This window comes from Phoca vitulina, unplaced genomic scaffold (genome assembly GCF_004348235.1).
Source record: "Phoca vitulina isolate PV1807 unplaced genomic scaffold, GSC_HSeal_1.0 scaffold71, whole genome shotgun sequence".
Lineage (NCBI taxonomy): Eukaryota > Metazoa > Chordata > Mammalia > Carnivora > Phocidae > Phoca > Phoca vitulina.
In genome coordinates this window covers 4,340,819-4,358,620 of record NW_022589774.1, presented here as the reverse complement: position 1 = coordinate 4,358,620, position 17,802 = coordinate 4,340,819, and the positions used below count along the sequence as shown (strand labels likewise).

Here is a 17,802-nt window from a genome sequence, read left to right as displayed (position 1 = left end):
CTCCTGCTGAAAACGGGAAATAAATCTATGTGAAAGGTACCCTCCCTGTACCAGGAGGTAGAGAGATAGGGAATCCTTATCACCAGAAATAGGGAATTTAGAGCCAAGAAGGCCATATAAACAAACTCTGTTACTTTTTACTAATTTACTACCTCGGCCCGCATTCTGTTTAGAATTTCGTACTAATTGAAGGTTCTGAACATAAGTTTTCTTTTTCCTGTCTACTCCTCACAAATTTATTGTCCCTTTGACTAAAATGTATAAAAACTGCTTGTTGTGGTCATTTCCATAGGTTTCAATTTCCTTAGGTCTCAATTTCATTACCCTCCATGTGCACATAATTAAAATTTGGGGTTGTTTTCTTTTCCTGTTAATCTGTCTCATGTCCATTTAATTTTTAGACCAGATAAAAGAAACTTGAAGGGTACAGGAAAATTTTTGCTCCTGGACAACAATTCATTTCATACAGAGTCACTGGCATCTAACTCAACAAATGCTTTTAGGTGACAGTGACTAATAGGAAAATGGCCAGCTCCATTATTGCAAAATTGTAAAATTTAATTTATATCAGAAGTCAAATCAGGCCCAAAATGTAAATAAACACACTTTATTCTCTTTATTTATTTTATTTAAAATCAATTAGCCAACATAGAGTACATCATTAGTTTCAGATGTTGCGTTCAATAATTCATCAGTTGCGTATAACACCCAGTGCTCATCACATGTACCCTCCTTAATACCCATCACCCAATTAACCCATTCCCCCCCCCACCTCCCCTCCAGCAACCCTCAGTTTGTTTCCTATAGTTAAGAGGCTGTCATGGTTTTTCTCCCTCTCTGATTTCTTCCCATTCAGTTTTCCCTCCCTTCCCCTATGATCCTCTGTGCTGTTTCTTATATTCCACATATGAGTGAAACCATATGATAACTGTCTTTCTCTGACTGACTTCTTTTGCTCAGCGTACTACCCTCCAGTTCCATCCACGTTATCCATTCATCTGTCCATGGACATCTCAGCTCTTTCCACAGTTTGGCTATTGTGGACATTGCTGCTATAAACATTGGGATTCAGGGGCCCCTTAAGATCACTACATTTGTATCTTTGGGGTAAATACCTACTAGTGCAATTGCTGGGTTGTAGGGTAGCTCTATTTTTAACTTCTTGAGGAACCTCCATACTGTTTTCCAGAGTGGCTGCCCTGCTGGCATTCCCACCAACAGCGTAAGAGGGTTCCCCTTTCTCTGTATCCTTGCCAACATTTGTTGTTTCCTGACTTGTGAATTTTAGCCATTCTGACTGGTGTGAGGTGGTATCTCATTGTGGTTTTGATTTGGATTTCCCTGATGCCAAGTGTGTCTGTTGGCCATTTGTATGTCTTCTTTGCAGAAATGTCTGTTCATGTCTTCTGCCCATTTCTTGACTGGATTGTTTGTTTTTTGTGTGTTGAGTTTGATAAGTTCTTTACAGATCTTGGATACTAGGCCTTTATCTGATATGTCAATTGCAAATATCTTCTCCCATTCCATAGGTTGCCTTTTAGTTTTGTTGACTGTTTCCTTTGCTGTGCAAAAGCTTTTTATCTTAATGAAGTCCTAATAGTTCATTTTTCCCTTTGTTTCCCTTGCCTTTGGAGATGTGTCTAGCAAGAAGTTGCTGTGGCCGAGGTCACAAAGGTTGATGCCTGTGTTCTCCTCTAGGATTTTGATGGATTCCTGTCTCACATTTAGGTCTTTCATCCATTTTGCGTGTATCTTTGTGTATGGTGTAAGAAAATGGTCCAGTTTCATTCTTCTACATGTGGCTGTCCAATTTTCCAAACACCATTTGTTGAAGAGACTGTCCTTTTTCCATTGGATATTCTTTCCTGCTTTGTTGAAGATTAGTTGACCATAGAGTTGAGGGTCAATTTCTGGGTTCTCTATTCTGTTCCATTGATCTACATGTCTGTTTTTGTGCCAATACCATGCTGTCTTGATGATCACAGCTTTGTAATAGAGCTTGAAGTCAGGCACTGTGATGCCACCAGCTTTGGTTTTCTTTTTCATCATTCCTCTGGCTATTCGGGGTCCTTTCTGGTTCCATACAAATTTTAGGATTATTTGTTTCAGCTCTGTGAAAAATGTCGATGGTATTTTGATAGGGATTGCATTGAATGTGTATATTGCTCTGGGTAGCATATATATTTTAACAATATTTATTCTTCCAATCCATGAACATGGAATGTTTTCCCATTTCTTTGTGTTTTCCTCAATTTCTTTCATAAGTGTTCTATAGTTTCTAGAGTACAGATCCTTTACCTCTTTGGTTAGATTTGTTCCTAGGTATCTTATGGTTTTTGATGCAATTGTAAATGGGATCAACTCCTTAATTTTTGATTCTTCTGTCTCATTGTTAGTGTATAGAAATGCAACTGATTTCTTTTTTTTAATTTAAATTCAATTAGCCAACATATATCATTTGTTTCAGATGTAGTATTCAGTAATTCATCAGTTGTGTATAACACCTAGTGCTCATCATATCACGTGCCCTCCTTAATGCCCATCACCCAATTATCCCATCCCCTGGAAATGCAACTGCTTTTTGTGCATTGATTTTACATCCTGCCATGTTTCTGAATTCCTGTTTGAGTTCTAGCGATTTTGTGGTGGAGTCTTTTGGGTTTTCCATACAAAGTATCATGTAATCTGCTAAGAGAGAGAGTTTGACTTCTTTGCCAATTTGAATGCCTTTTATTTCTTTTTGTTGTCTGATTGCAGATGCTAGGACTTCTAGCACTATATTGAACAACAGTGGTGAGAATGGGCATCCCTATCCTGTTCCTGACCTTAGGGGAAAAAATTGCAGGTTTTCCCTGTTGAGAATGATATTCACTGTGGGCTTTTCATAGATGGCTTTTATGATATTGAGGTAGGTTCCCTCTATCCCTACACTGTGGAGAGTTTTAATCAAGAAAGGATGGTGTATTTTGTTAAATGCTTTGTCTGCCTCAATTGAGAGGATCATATGGTTCTTGTCCTTTCTTTATTAATGTGATGTGTCACATTGATTGATTTGTGAATGTTGAACCACCTTGCAGCCCAGGAATAAATCCCATTTGGTCGTGGTGAATAATCCTTTTAATGTACTGTTGGATCCTATTGGCTAGTATCTTGGTGAGAATTTTGGCATCCATGTTCATCAGGGATATTGGCCTGTAGTTCTCCTTTTTGGTCTTTTGGGGTCTTTTTCTGGTTTTGGGTTCAAGGTAACACTGGCCTCATAGAACGAGTTTGGAAGTTTTCCTTCCATTTCTATTTTTTTGAAACAGTTTCAGAAGAATAGGTATTAGTTCTTTAAATGTTTCGTAGAAACCCCCCAGGAAGCCACCTGGCCCTGGACTCTTGTTTGTTGGGAGATGTTTGATTACTGCTTCAATTTCCTTGCTGGTTATGGGTCTGTTCAGGTTTTTTATTTCTTCCTGTTTCAGTTTTGGTAGTTTATAAGTTTCTAGAAATGCATCTGTTTCTTCCAGATTGCCTGATTTGTTGGCATATAGCTGCTTATAAAATGTTCTTAAAATCGTTTGTATTTCCTTGGTGTTAGTCGTGATCTCTCCTCTTTCGTTCATGATTTTATTAATTTGGGCCCTTTCTCCTTTCTTTTTGATAAGTCTGGCTAGGAATTTATCAATCTTAGTCTTTCAAAGAGCTTGATCTGTTCTACTCTTCTTTTGGTTTCTATTTCATTGATTTCTGCTCTAATCTTTATTATTTCTTTTCTTCTTCCAGGTTTAGGTTTTATTTGCTATTCTTTCTCCAGCTCCTTTAGGTGTAGGTTAGCTTGTGTATTTAAGACTTTTCTAATTTTTTGAGAAAGGCTTGTATTGCTATGTACTTCCCTCTTAGGAACGCCTTTGCTGCATCCCAAAGGTTTTGAACAGTTGTGTTTTCATTTTCATTTGTTTCCATTAATTTTTTAAGTTCTTCTTTAATTTCCTGGTTGACCCATTCATTCTTTAGTAGGATGCTCTTTAACCTCCAAGTATTTGAGTTCCTTCCAAATTTCCTCTTGTGATTGAGTTCAAGTTTCAAAGCATTGTGGTCTGAAAATACGTAGGGAATAATCCCGATGTTTTGGTACCAGATGAGACCTGATTTGTGACCCAGTATGCGATTTATTCTGGAGAATGTTCCATGTGCACTTGAGAAGAATGTGTATTCTGTTGCTTTAGTATGGAATCCTCTGTATGTATCTGTGAAGTCCATCTGGTCCAGTGTGTCATTCAAAGTCCTTGTTTCCTTGTTGATCTCCTGCTTAGATGATCTGTCCATTGCTGTGAGTGGGGTGTTAAAGTCTGCTACTATTATTGTATTATTATCAATGTGTGTTTTTTTTTTTTAAGGTTGTATTTATTTATTTGACACAGAGAGAGAGAGAGCACAAGCAGGGGGAGCTGCAGGCAGAGGGAGAGGGAGAAGCAGGCTCCCCGCCAAGCAAGGAGCCTGATGCGGGGCTTGATCCCAGGACCCCGGGATCATGACCCGAGCCGAAGGCAGACGCCCAACCGACTGAGCCACCCAGGTGCCCCCAATGTGTTTCTTTAATTTTATTATTAATTGGTTTATATAATTGGCTGCTCCCAAGTTATATAAATATAAATATTTATAATTGTTAGATCTTCCTGTTGGATAGACCCTGTAAGTAGGATATAGTGTCCCTCTTCATCCCTTACTACAGTCTTTGGTTTAAAATCTAATTTGTCTGATATAAGGGTTGCTACCCCAGCTTTTTTTTGGATGTCCATTAGCATGGTAAATGGTCCTCCACCCCTCTCACTTTCAATCTGGAGGTGTCTTTGGGTCTAAAATGAGTCTCTTATAGACAGCATATTGATGCGTCTTGCTTTTTTTTTTTTTTTAAGATTTTTATTTATTTATTTGACAGAGAGACACAGCGAGAGATGGAACACAAGCAGGGGGAGTGGGAGAGGGAGAAGCAGGCTTCCCGCTGAGCAGGGAGCCCGATGCAGGGCTCAATCCCAGGACCCTGGGACCACTTCCTGAGCAGAAGGCAGACGCTTAACGACTGAGCCACCCAGGTGCCCCAAAGGGTCTTGCTTTTTTATCCAGTCTGATACCCTGTGTCTTTTGATTAGAGCATTTAACCCATTTACTTCAGTGTAACTATCAAAAGATATTAATTTATTGCCATTGTATTATCTGTAAAGTCACTGTTTCTGTATATTGTCTCTGTTCCTTTGTGGTCTATGTTACTTTTGGGCTCTCTTTGCTTACAGGATCCCCTTTAATATTTCTTGCAGGGCTGGTTTAGTGATTACAAATTCTTTTAGTTTCTGTTTGTCCTGGAAGCCCTTTATTTCTTCTTCCATTCTGAATGACAGCTTTGCTAGGTAAAGTATTCTTGGCTGCATGTTTTTCTCATTTAGTGCCCTGAATATATATATCATGCCAGCCCTTTCTGGCCTGCCAGGTCTCTATGGATAAGTCTGCTGCCAGTCTAATGTTCCCACCCTTGTAGGTTAGGGAGCTCTTGTCTTGAGCTGCTTTCAGGATTTTCTCTTTATCTCTGAAATTGGCAAGCTTCACTATTATATGTCAGGGTGTTGATCTATTTTTATTGATTTTTGAGGGGGATTCTCTGTGTCTCCTGGACTTGAATGCCTGTTTCCTTCCCCAGATTAGGGAAATTCTCAGCTATGATTTGCTCAAATATACCTTGTCTCCCTCTCTCTCTTTCTTCTTCCTCTGGGACCCAATAATTCTAATATTTTTTCATTTTATGGTATTGCTGATTTCCTGAAGCCTCCCCTCATGGTCCATTAGTTGTTTTCCTCTCTTTTCCTCAGCTTCCTTCCCTTCTATCATTTTGTCTTCTATGTCAGTGACTCCCTCTTCTGCCTCATTTACCCTAGCTGTTAGAGCATCCATTTTAGACTGCATCTCAGTTAAAGGAATTTTAACTTCGGCATGATTAGATTTTATTTCTTCACTAAGAGATTCTCTAGTGTCTTCTATGCTTTTTTCAAGCCCAGCTAGTAACTATATAATCGTTATTCTGAATTCAATTTCTGACATTTTACTTATATCCATATCGATTAGCTCTATGGCAGAGAGTATTACCTCAGGTTCTTTCTTTTGCTGTGAACTTCTTCTAGTCATTTTGTCCAGACAAGAATAGATGACGAAGAGAATATAGTCAAAAATATCAATCACGACCCCAGCGAAATACACCCTAGACAAATCTGAAGAGGTCAGAAACCAAAAAAGAAAAGAAAAGAAAAGAAAAGAAAAAAAAAAAAGAAGGTAAAAAAGAGAGAATATAACCTCACAGGTGGACAAAACAGGGTGATCCACTTGGTCCTGGGTGTATTTTGGTCTGTTTGTTAGAAGATACTAAATCCCAAAATTATAAAGAAAGAATATATTTATATATATATTTATATATATATATAAAAGCAGCGAAAGGAAGCCAAAAATGAAGAATATATCTATAAAATGTAAATGTAAAAATGAAAATTAAAAAAAAGACTTAAAAACAAAGAGTTGATAAAATAAGAAACTAGTTGAAAAGGAAAAAAAAGGGAAAAAGAAAAAGAAAAATTTAAACTGAAAGACTAAAGACTCATGAGAAAAAAACCCTCGATTTCTATATACTATTTTCCTCAGCACAGGAGTTTTTCAGTTCTGAATGATCCGTAAACTTGGTATTTGCCTGATGTTCCTGCTGATCTTCTGGGGGAGAGGCCTGTTGCACTGATTCTCAGGTGTCTTTGCCTGGGCAGAGTTGCAGCACCCCTTCCCAGGGGGCTGGGCTCAGTGTAAGCTGCTTCTCGCTGCTCTATGTGGCTTTTGTTGCCTGAAGGCTTTTCCTGCCGCTTTAGAGGATGAAAAAAAAGAAAAAAGTAAAAATGGTAGCACCTGATCTCCAGCCCCGGAGCTAGACAGTCGTGGCTCCCACTCTTCAGTGCACCCTCAGGGAAAGGCAGTCAGTCCCTTTCACGTGCGCCAAACTCCGCAGAGTCCTGCGATGCACACCTGCATCAATCCTCCCAGGGAGGGGAGCGGGGTCTCACCGGGGCCCTACGGCTGCCTAGGCCCCTACTCGGGAAGCGGTTGCTGCATTCTGCACGCACCTGCGCGGCCGCTCCCCTGGGGGAAGGAGCAGGGTCTCCCAGGGGTTGTCACTTGCTGGGCCTCTGCTTGGAGAGCGGTTGCACAATCATGCCGCGCTCCCAGTTTATGGCCACACCTAGGTGAGAGGCCACTCAGGGGCTCACTAATTGTAGCCAGTTTCCCCGCTCTAATGCTTGGGAACTCTGCCACACTCAGGCACCCCCGGTCTTCCTGTGACCCCGGGGATCCTGAGACCACACTGTCCCACCTAGGATTCTGCCCCACTTTGCCACCTAAGCACCTTTCAGGCAGGGATGTCCCTCACAGAAGCAGACCTCTAAAAGTTGCGATTTTGCACTCCAGGGCTATATCACTTTCTGGTAGCCGGCTTCTGGAGGCTCCATCCCCTCCGTCGTTTACCTTCCCCTCAGATTCACGTCTCCGCCCCTCTTACCTTGCAAAAAGTGGTCTCTTTCCTATTTGTAGAATTGCAGCAATTCTTTTCTTAGATCTCTGGTTGAGTTCACAGGTGTTCAGAATGATTTGATAGATAACTAGCTGAATTCAAGGGACCAGATGAAGCACAGGTCCCTTATTATTTCACCATCTTCCCTCTCCCTCCTAAACACACTTTAAATTCAATTTTACATATTTGGCCATGATTGTGCACGCCTGGTGTTGTATCTTATAACCTTAGAGGAGGAATGAAGTAAGGCCTTGGTGAGGTTTGAAGTGAGTAGCTATCGGGGAGGGGAAAATTTCCCCCTTACCCTCTTAGTTAAAAATATGAAAATATTAAAACAATGTAAGACAGATTAACAGGAGAAAACAAAGTTAATTAATGTGCACATGGGGAATCCACATAAACATAAGAGATTCCAAAGACAGTCAGACAAAACGAGGTGTATATGCCATCCAGAACCAAGGAGAAGGGGTAGGGGTTTAGTAACTCAAAAGAAAGGAAGTAATTCACAGGAAGATGAAACAGAGCAAATGTCTGGTGAACAGATGTTTTCTGGGCCATACAGAAACACTGGGACACAGGAATTTTAACAATCTTGGCTTGGTTCCTCCCTTCCTACCACACCTGGTCCATATTATAATGTAGTTGCCTGTGGAGCAGGTCCTCTATCTCAATTCTTTTAGAAAGTTAGGGGTGTGAAAATGAGTAAAGGAAACCTCATTTCAAATGGAGTCTCGAAGCACTGTTGGGGGTGGGGGAAGGGTGGGGAGCTCTCACACATCCTTGCAGCCTGCATAACCAGTAGGGGAAAAGAAGATAGATAAGAATTATCTTGATAAGGGAGGACATTTTCTACCTAGGTATTTATCTCCTGCTTTTAAGAAAAATAAGAAAGAGCCCTCTGTTCCCCAGCAACAACGCGTTAGTCACTGTGTACAGCCAATGAGAGCCCTCCACAACCCCAAACTCTTGTTCTTCTCCCATGAACTTTTATTCAAAACAACCCTCCCCAATTTCCTTCTAAAACCTAATAAAAACTAACCTTCCCTTTGTCTCTTTGGACTTGCCTGTGGTTCACCATAGTTTGCTTGTCCTGAATTGCAATTCCTCTGCCATTCCCAAATAAAGTAACTGACTATTTTATTTGTAAGGTTGACAGGGGGAAGGTCAAAGGTTCTTCCTGTGCCTTTTGGGCCTTGATTTCAAAATAATCCGCATGCCAAAGCAGCACATCCTGGGTGGCCTGTCCTGAACCTCAATAGTTTCTTCCTCTGAGGCTTTCTTAGAAGTTTCATATATTGAAAGCTGAGCTGGTGAGTGTGGAGAGTTAGTAGCTGAGTGGCAAGAGATCCATAAAGGGAGAAAACAACAAATAGAATAAGGATAAACAAACAGAAAAGAACAAATTGAAGCCCATTACCCCACACCCCATTAGACAAGTCTCGTACTCCTGGGAATAGGTCAGTCCCATATAGTGGGTAAATTTAATTTATCTGATGAAAATTACTAATCCTTTCTTTTAACAGATTGAAGTTAGACATAGAAGTGACATTTTTCACCCATGATTACAAATTCCTCCTTGTTGAGCTAGAGACACGTTTTGGGGTGGCAGATTTCGCTCCCCTGCAGTCCTGCCTTTGAAATTTCCCCAAGAAGTTTCATCATCCAGAAGTTGAACTGGTAGATTGTTTCATCTCATCGAACTAGACTCGTAGTCCTGACAATAGGTCAGTTCAGTTAAATTCCTTTCAGTAGGTCATCTTGCAGATAGACTCCCAAAGTTAGGCCTGTACTATGCAAACAATAAAGTATTGAGTAAGAGGCATTTCTGTGGGAACAAAGAAAAACAACAGTTAATGGGTTAATGATTGGAGTAAATTTTAAACCAGTTTCTGAGTTCTGAGGGTAACCAGTTGAGAAGATTTCTAGATGTCAGGCTTACACATTTCGAGATAGAGTGAAGGCAGCCAGGGGTCATCTGATAGACTTTCCTAGTTTGCAGCTTGAATGTTTCTGGTAATTTTTCTGAGTGGCCCCCACAGCAACAGGCAACAATGATGGTCCATACATGAGCTATTGTGGTAATTCCCCTGAAGTTCATGTATCAAGTTGTCCAAATTTAGTTTGCATGGCTTTAGGAAAAGCACAGTTTTAGCTCTTAATGATTCTAAGACAGGATAGTAGGAGAAAAATTGGAAATACGAGTTTGGAGATTTGTAGCTAGAAGACTTTTGGATCCAGTCCAGTTTGTGATGAATAGTATTAGCTTCTAATATCCACAAAGGTGTGTTATTGAAACATAATTTTTCTCTTTATAAATACTGTCATTTCTACCAAAGATAGCCAAATTAAGACTAATCTGTTTGCAAAATAAGTCTACTTTGAATAAACTTGGCCTGATTATTTACATAAAGACTAGCAAGAATAGCAACTGATCATTTAGGCTCCTTTAAATTTGCTTGCTGGAACTTTTCATAAGGAATCTCCAGGTTGAACTCCTAACAACTTTTCAAGGTGAAGAGGTCAAACCAAATACTTGCCATCAGTCTTGTAATACCTATAGATTTGGGTTAATTCCTCTCTTCTTGGGGTCTCCCAAATATCCTGAGGTACTTGCACCTGCCAAGAAGTGACCTCCTTACTCATCTGATAGGGCTGCTAGGAACCCTGTGAGCAAGGTACCAAGCTGATATTTCCAAGGGGTTTAATTGACTCCATAAAGTCAACCTTAGTCCCTTAAAGCTATCTGGTCACACCTGAGTCTATGCATGCCTCTTTTAAATATGACAGTCCAGGCAAAGCCTCAGTAATATAACCAGCTTCCAATTGTGTCCTGTTACAAGGAGAACAGATTCTTATTGAACTTGGGCAAATAACTATATTGCCATAGAATATAAGACTATTCACTGAGAGTTTCTGAATTCTGGAGAGATCAGGTAGGGAGAAAAAGATATTTCAATTCTGCTTACAAAGGTGCATTTTACCAAATTGCTGTTAAGTCATAGTTAGCTTAAGAGGAAAGGCTTCCTTCTATCTGGAAAAGAGAACATTAAAGAACCAACTATATTTTAAATAAAAAGTCATAAAAATTATAATCGTCCTCATCAGTTCATTTAGTCCCATATAATTCTTGTTCTGCTTGAATTCAGTTTTTTCATTGGTTAAGGAAATTTACCCAGTTTTATGGATATTTACATCTATTTAATTCATTTATTAATAATCATACTTAGATTGCTTATGAAAATTTCATGAGACATTAAAGCAGTTAGCCATCATCTTAAGTTATTTACTTTTTGCTGACACATTTGGTAACAAAGATAACATGAACTTGTTTGACTTTTAGTAAACCAAAGTGGAAAAGTATCATACTTTATGCCAATAACTCTAAAGACATGTCTATATATTTTTTTCAGCATCTGCATCACACTTTTTTCCTCTTTTTTAATTGAAGTGTAATTAACATACAGTGTTACATTAGTTTCAGGTGTACAATATAGTGAGTTGACAATTCTATACATTACTCAGTGCTCATCACAATAAGTGTATTCTTTTTTTTTTTTTTTTAAAGATTTTATCCATTCATTTGAGAGAGAGAGAATGAGAGAGAACACATGAGAGGGGGGACGGTCAGAGGGAGAAGCAGACTCCCTGCCGAGCAGGGAGCCCGATGCGGGACTCGATCCAGGGACTCCAGGATCATGACCTGAGCCGAAGGCAGTCGCTTAACCAACTGAGCCACCCAGGCGCCCCCACAATAAGTGTATTCTTAATCCCCTTCACCTATTTCACCCATCCCACCCACCTCCCCTCTGGTAACCATCAGTTTTCTGTATTTAAGAGTCTGTGGTTTTGGGGCGCCTGGGTGGCTCAGTCGTTAAGCACCTGCTTTAGGCTCAGGTCATGATCCCAGGGTTCTGGGATCGAGCCCCGCATTGGGCTCCCTGTTTGGCGGGAAGCCTGCTTCTCCCTCTCCCACTCCCCCTGCTTGTGTTCCCTCTCTCGCTGTCTCTCTCTGTCAAATAATAAATAAAATCTTTAAGAAATAATAGTAATAAATAAATAAAATCATAAAAAAAGAGTCTGTGGTTTGTCTCTTTTTTTGTTTGTTCATTTGTTTTGTTTCATAACTTCCACATATGAGTGAAATCATATGATATTTGTCTTTGTCTGATTGACTTTATTCCACTTAGTGTTATACCCTCTAGGTCCATCCATGTCATTGCAAATGGCAAGATTTCATTCTTTTTATGGCTGAGTAATATTCCATTGCATATATTGTATGTTATATAATATTCCATTGTATATATTACATATATATCACATCTTCTTTATCCATTCATCTATGGCATGACACTTGGGCTGCTTCCATCTTGGGTATTGTAAATAATATTGCAATAAACATAGGAGTGCATATATCTTTTCAAATTAGCATTTTCATTTTCTTTGGGTAAATACCCAGTAGTGTGATTCCTGGATCATATGGTAGTTCTATTTTAAATTTTTTGACAAACTTCCATACTGTTTCCACAGTGGCTGCATCAGTTTACATTCCCACCAACAATGCATGAAGGGTCCTTTTTCTCCAGATTCTCACCAGCACATGTTGTTTCTTATGTTTTTGATTTAAGCCATTATGATAGGATGAGGTAATATCTCATTGTAGTTTTGATTTGCATGTCCCTGATGATGAGTGATGTTGAACATCTTTTCATGTGTCTGTTGGCTGTCTGTATTTCTTATATTAATTAAACCAACAAATTTAAACTTAGATTTTATTTACTGAAAATTTTCCTAGATCACAGGAACTTGAAAAACAGGTTACCTTCTATTATATTTTTGAGATTTAGAAATGCTTGATTTATAAATGCTTAATTTTAGGCCAATTAAATAGAGCTCTCTTACTAATTAATTTTGGTAATACTATCAGGAGGTAGAAAAATACCATATTTAGGGGCGCCTGGGTGGCTCAGTTGGTTAAGCAACTGCCTTCGGCTCAGGTCATGATCCTGGAGTCCCTGGATCGAGTCCCGCATCGGGCTCCCTGCTCGGCAGGGGGTCTGCTTCTCCCTCTGACCCTTCCCCCCTCATGTGCTCTCTCTCATTCTCTCTCTCTCAAATAAATAAATAAAATCTTAAAAAAAAAAAAGAAAAATACCATATTTATAATATATAAAACAGAGGTTTTTATAGCTTTCCATTTTAAAATTTTACCTATGAATCAGGTATAACAATATAAAAACTCACTAGTTTGTAAGTTAAGTTTATCTGCTTGGATAGCTACAGCTTTTTACTCATAATATTTGTGGAGAAGGCACATGATTTATATTTGTCCTTGACAAGTAATCTTATAGAAGCTGTGGAGCACTTTGTATTTTGTAAGGTCCCTAACCCAGTCCCCCATGTAGTCTGAGGCTTGGCATTGTTTTAGGTACCTCCCAGGGTGTTTATATTTCAAATACAAGGTAAGATTCATATCTTGAAAGGACAGAGAAAGAATGTAAGTTCCTCCAAGAAGGACTTTGGTTTTTTAAGGCCAATAATTTTACAAGCCTTATGAGAAAAATAGGGGAAGTTTTAGGACTGGTAAAAAGGAATAGATGGACTTTGCATTGCATCTAGAGCTGCATTTTTTAATTTAGTAAAGATTTGTAATATAAGGATAATTGCTCTCCATTTTTTTCCCCAAGGAATAACAAGGGGTTGATCTGCCCACCCAGTTACATTAGCTCCAATTTGCTTTATTTTTCTGGATTGTTAAAAAGAAAACCACAGGCCCAAAATGGTGTTACATAGGTTAAGGCCCCACGTCAGTAAACCAAGGCTTAATACCTAACCTGACTGCAGTTTCTTTAACCCCCCAGAATTTTTTTTTTTTAAATGCAACTATTTTTTTTTTTTTTTAAGATTTTATTTATTTATTTGACAGAGAGAGATACAGCGAGAGAGGGAACAGAAGCAGGGAGAGTGGGAGAGGGAGAAGCAGGCTTCCCGCTAAGCAGGGAGCCCGATGCGGGGCTCGATCCCAGGACCCTGGGATCATGACCTGAGCTGAAAGCAGACACTTAATGACTGAGCCACCCAGGCGCCCCAACCCCCCAGAATTTTTAACCAGTCAACATGGGAATTTCCTGGTCAGCACTAGTAAGTTTACTTAGGACGGTGACCTTGCCTAAAACAATGGATTCTTTGCTAATAATTTCCTTTTTTCCCACTCCCTCTCTCCCTTTAAAAACCTTTTTCCTTTTCTGCAGCCCTTTGGAGCTCCCCTCTTGCTAGATGGGATGCTGCCTGATTCATGAATTGATTAAATAAAGCCAATTACACCTTCAAAAATTTCCTCAGTTGAATTTTTGTTTATTAACAGATTTGGTGGCAGTTATGGGATCCAAAGTGAACTTCTGGCAGCATTTGGGGACAACAAGAAATACAGGTGTGGTACCCACAAACACTTTGAGTTCACTCTCTTTCTCACATTTCCAAGGGCTATCGGTGAGTTCCTCTTGGTTCTGAGCTGTCAGTTCTGCCTAGAGCTCACGAGGGCTGGCAGTTTTGCTTGGAAGACTGACTGAGCTGGCAGAAAGGTCTGCCCAGAGCCAAGGCCCTAGCCTATCAGACCATAGATCCCCCGGGGGGAAAACCCTCAGCAAGGTTCCATGGGAATTGATGGTATGTGCACAGGGCCTTCTTGTCGTCAAGATGAAGTAACATCTCTTGGTAACTGCCAATACTTTAAGGTGCACATGTTTGTTTGTCTTGTTTTATGGAGATAAAGGTTACTGCTAGAGGGGATCTCAGAGGCCAAAAAGCCACAAAAATTGGTGGGCATGGGTCAAGCATTTAAAGGCTGCTGGAGCTCTGGCCACCTCAAGAAGGCTCCTGTGATAGGATAAGTAGGTCACAGAATGGGTTAGACTGACACTAGGTCACCTGCCAACCTCAAGAAAATTTCAGTGCAATGAGGTACACTGTCAAACACAACCCCCAATCCAGTGGCATGTTCCTTTTAAGTATTACTTCGGCTCTAAGAAACCCAAAGGCTTAGCTAATGGGATCCTTAAATCCTAGAGTCAAGTGTGCCACCTTTCAGCACATTTTATGTCTAAGAGCTATAGTCCCGGAAGTTGTAGATGTGTAGCAAAAACAGCAAATCTTACTAAGCTGGTTTTGTGTCCTGAGGAACTTCGGTCAGTAACCATCAGGTTGAAGACCCCAAAATAAGCGTGGACAAAAATGTTGGTTAACTCCATTTGCGGCCAAGGTCCTGCCAAAGTGCTGCCAGCCCTTAGGAGAATTACAACAGAGAAGCACAATGGCCATGATGGGGAAGGTTCCAATTAGCTACAATCATTTAAGAAGTGCACTTCAAAGCAAGGTTCCCAAATTAAGCAAAATGGGACATCTGTTTTAATTGGCAAGCAGAAGCCTCCAAAAGGTTATCAAAATTCCAAAGTAGTTTCATCAAATGACTCTCGTCGCAAAAGGCTAATGAAAAATTAAAGCTGTAAATGGTACTTAAAACAAAAGACCGTAAGACTGATGTAACTCCTACTGCTTCTCTCTTTCCTCTTTGGAGTGCTCATTCTACTAATTCTCTGTCTAAATTGTTTTTCCAGCTCTAAACAGACTACACAACCATGAACAAAAGTCCACCAAGTGAATGGCCTTATAGACACCCCCATATCTCCCTTCAAAGTAGAGCCCCTATATGGGTCCCTCCCAGAGTTGTCAAAACTGAGGAATTTTCTGGAACACTGCTATGTTATTTCCTTAAACAGCCAAAGAGAAACTGGTAAATACCTGCAGAGGGGATCCCAAAAAAACTGGCAGAAGCCAGCAAAGGGCGAAATTCCTTATCAGAATCTGCTCTTCCTCATCTCTGTCTGTGGTGCACAGTCAAGAGAAGACAATAACATTTCCATTGTCCCTTCCTTTCCAAATCCAGACCTACTGACTACTGATCCTTTCTCTCCCAGGGAAAGCTACTGTCTTCTTGCTTGACTCATTTTCATAACGGGGCCTGGATTTCTACCTGCCTGGGACAGGCAGGTTGCTGATTCTCTCTTTTGGCTCTCATTGGGAGCAACTCTGGATTTGGGGAAAGTAATAAATATCCTTTGCACCCTGTCTGAGGACCCCTCTTACACCAAAGGGGAGTTATTCAATACTGCCAAAAATATCTAAAGTTAAAACTATGTACGCAGAGGGAAAAAGTAAATTGAAGATAATGTAGTTGAATAGATTACAAAACTAGAAATGCAACTCAAAAGGCAATTCAAAGTTCACCTATTCTTTTACCAATCCCAAAACTTCCCCTATTACATGACTTTAAATTATTGGCTTTAGGAAACCAAAGTCCTTCAAAAAAAAACCAAACAAACAAAACAACTTGCATTCTTTCTCTGTCGCTTAGAGTTATACATCTTATCACGTATTTAAAATATAAACACAGCTCACAATTACCTGAGACTGAAAGAGAAAAAGGGGAAAGAGGCCCTTTTCACATACAAACTGCTGAAAGGGCTCTTGTGCCCAAACTCTAGTAGAGTCTCCTTAAGATTAATTCCAGGGAGGGGCGCCTGGGTGGCTCAGTCGTTAAGCCTCTGCCTTTGGCTCAGGTCATGATCCCAGGGTCCTGGGACCGATCCCCGCATCGAGCTCCCTGCTCCATGGGAAGCCTGCTTCTCCCTCTCCCACTCCCCCTGCTTGTGTTCCCTCTCTCTCTGTGTTGCTCTCTGTCAAATAAATAAATAAAATCTTAAAAAAAAAAAAAGATTAATTCCAGGGACACATAGAAATCTTAAAAATTTTCTCCACAAAGATCCTCCACTGTAGGGTCTTTGCAACTATCTGTGTGTATGTCTCTCTCTGTATATATGTAGTAAATGTGAGTTACTATTCTACCTCCGGACGGTACTGCTAAAATTAATTTGCCCAGGCAAGAGCTTATAAGGACTGGACATTCTAAAACTCTCAGATAAAAACTAACCAAAATGTGTTTTTTTCAAGTTCTCGTGATCTGGAAAAATATTGGTTTGGGTTTTGGTTTAATTGAAATAGATGTGGCTTTAGAGTTAACAGCATTAAAATTAAAACTTTAATTCTGCCTGGGTTTACAAAAAGTCAAATAAGTTGATGTGATCTCTGTTATAAAATGTAAAAAAAAAAAAGGCATCTGGGTGTCTCAGTTGTTTAAGCGTATGCCTTCAGCTCAGGTCATGATCCCAGGGTCCTGGGATTGAGTCCCACATGGGGCTCCCTGCTCAGCCGGGGAGTCGGCTTCTCCCTCTGTCCCTCCCCACCCCAACCCCGGCTTGTGCTCCCACGTGCTCTCTCTCTCTCAAAAATAAATTTAAAAATCTTAAAAAAAAATAAAAAATAAAATGTTTAAAAAAAAAAAAAGAAGAAAAGAAAAGAAAAACCCAGCTTGGGAGAATTAACTGACCTTAATGTCTCATGAAGTTTTTGGGGGGTTATCTAAACATAATTATTAAAAACAAGTAAATTAAATAGGTGTAAACAAAATAAAATAAAATTTTAGGTAAGCTTTTAAGTAGTCTCCCAAATCTTTTTGGTAACCTAAAACCCTAAAGTTTTGCTGAGTTACATTAAATGATAAATTTAGTTAAATTCATTAAATATCTAGATCATTTCTAAATAATATAAAATACTGAAATATCAATTACTGGACATAGATTTATTTACTTTTTGGCTTCCTTATTACAGAGAAACTAAAGATATGTTTGGGTCTGTTAGTAAACATGCTTGGGATTTATTAAATATTATATGATGGCGGGTGGCTGGCTGGCTCAGTTGGAAGAGAACATGCGACTCTTGATCTTAGGGTTGTGAGTTTGAGCCCCATGTTGGGGGTAGAGATTACTTAAAAATAAAATCTTCAAAAAGAAAAAGATTGTACTATGAAAAAGTACATTTCTAAAAATTGTGAAATATATTCATCAGTATACCAACTTAAAAAAATACTGGTGTAACAGAGTTTATCATTGCTTACTTACTAGCTTTCACTAGAAATTAAGGGTTTCTTTCTTTTTTAAGATTCTATTTATTTATTTGAAAGAGAGAGAGTGAGAGAGAGCATGAGAAGGGAGAGGGTCAGAAGGGAGCAGGGAGCCTGATGTGGGACTTGATCCTGGGACTCCAGGATCATGACCTGAGCCGAGGCAGCTGCTTAACCAACTGAGCCACCCAGGCGCCCGAAATTAAGGTTT

The 17,802-nt window shown here is 39.7% G+C and overlaps 1 protein-coding gene across 7 annotated transcripts in view; it reads left to right on the top strand.

Annotated features, from left to right (window-relative positions):
* The window catches only part of SPATA45 (spermatogenesis associated 45), a 44,036-nt gene that overhangs the window by 4,878 nt on the left and 21,356 nt on the right, over window positions 1–17,802 (top strand). For 2 of the 7 annotated variants that reach the window (XM_032393051.1, XM_032393049.1), the window contains one exon: window positions 13,941–14,006. The exons of the other annotated variants lie outside the window; for them this stretch is intronic. The gene's annotated coding sequence lies outside the window, so the exon portion shown is untranslated. Of the gene's footprint in view, window positions 1–13,940; window positions 14,007–17,802 lie in introns of those variants that run through there. 7 annotated transcript variants of the gene reach the window in all.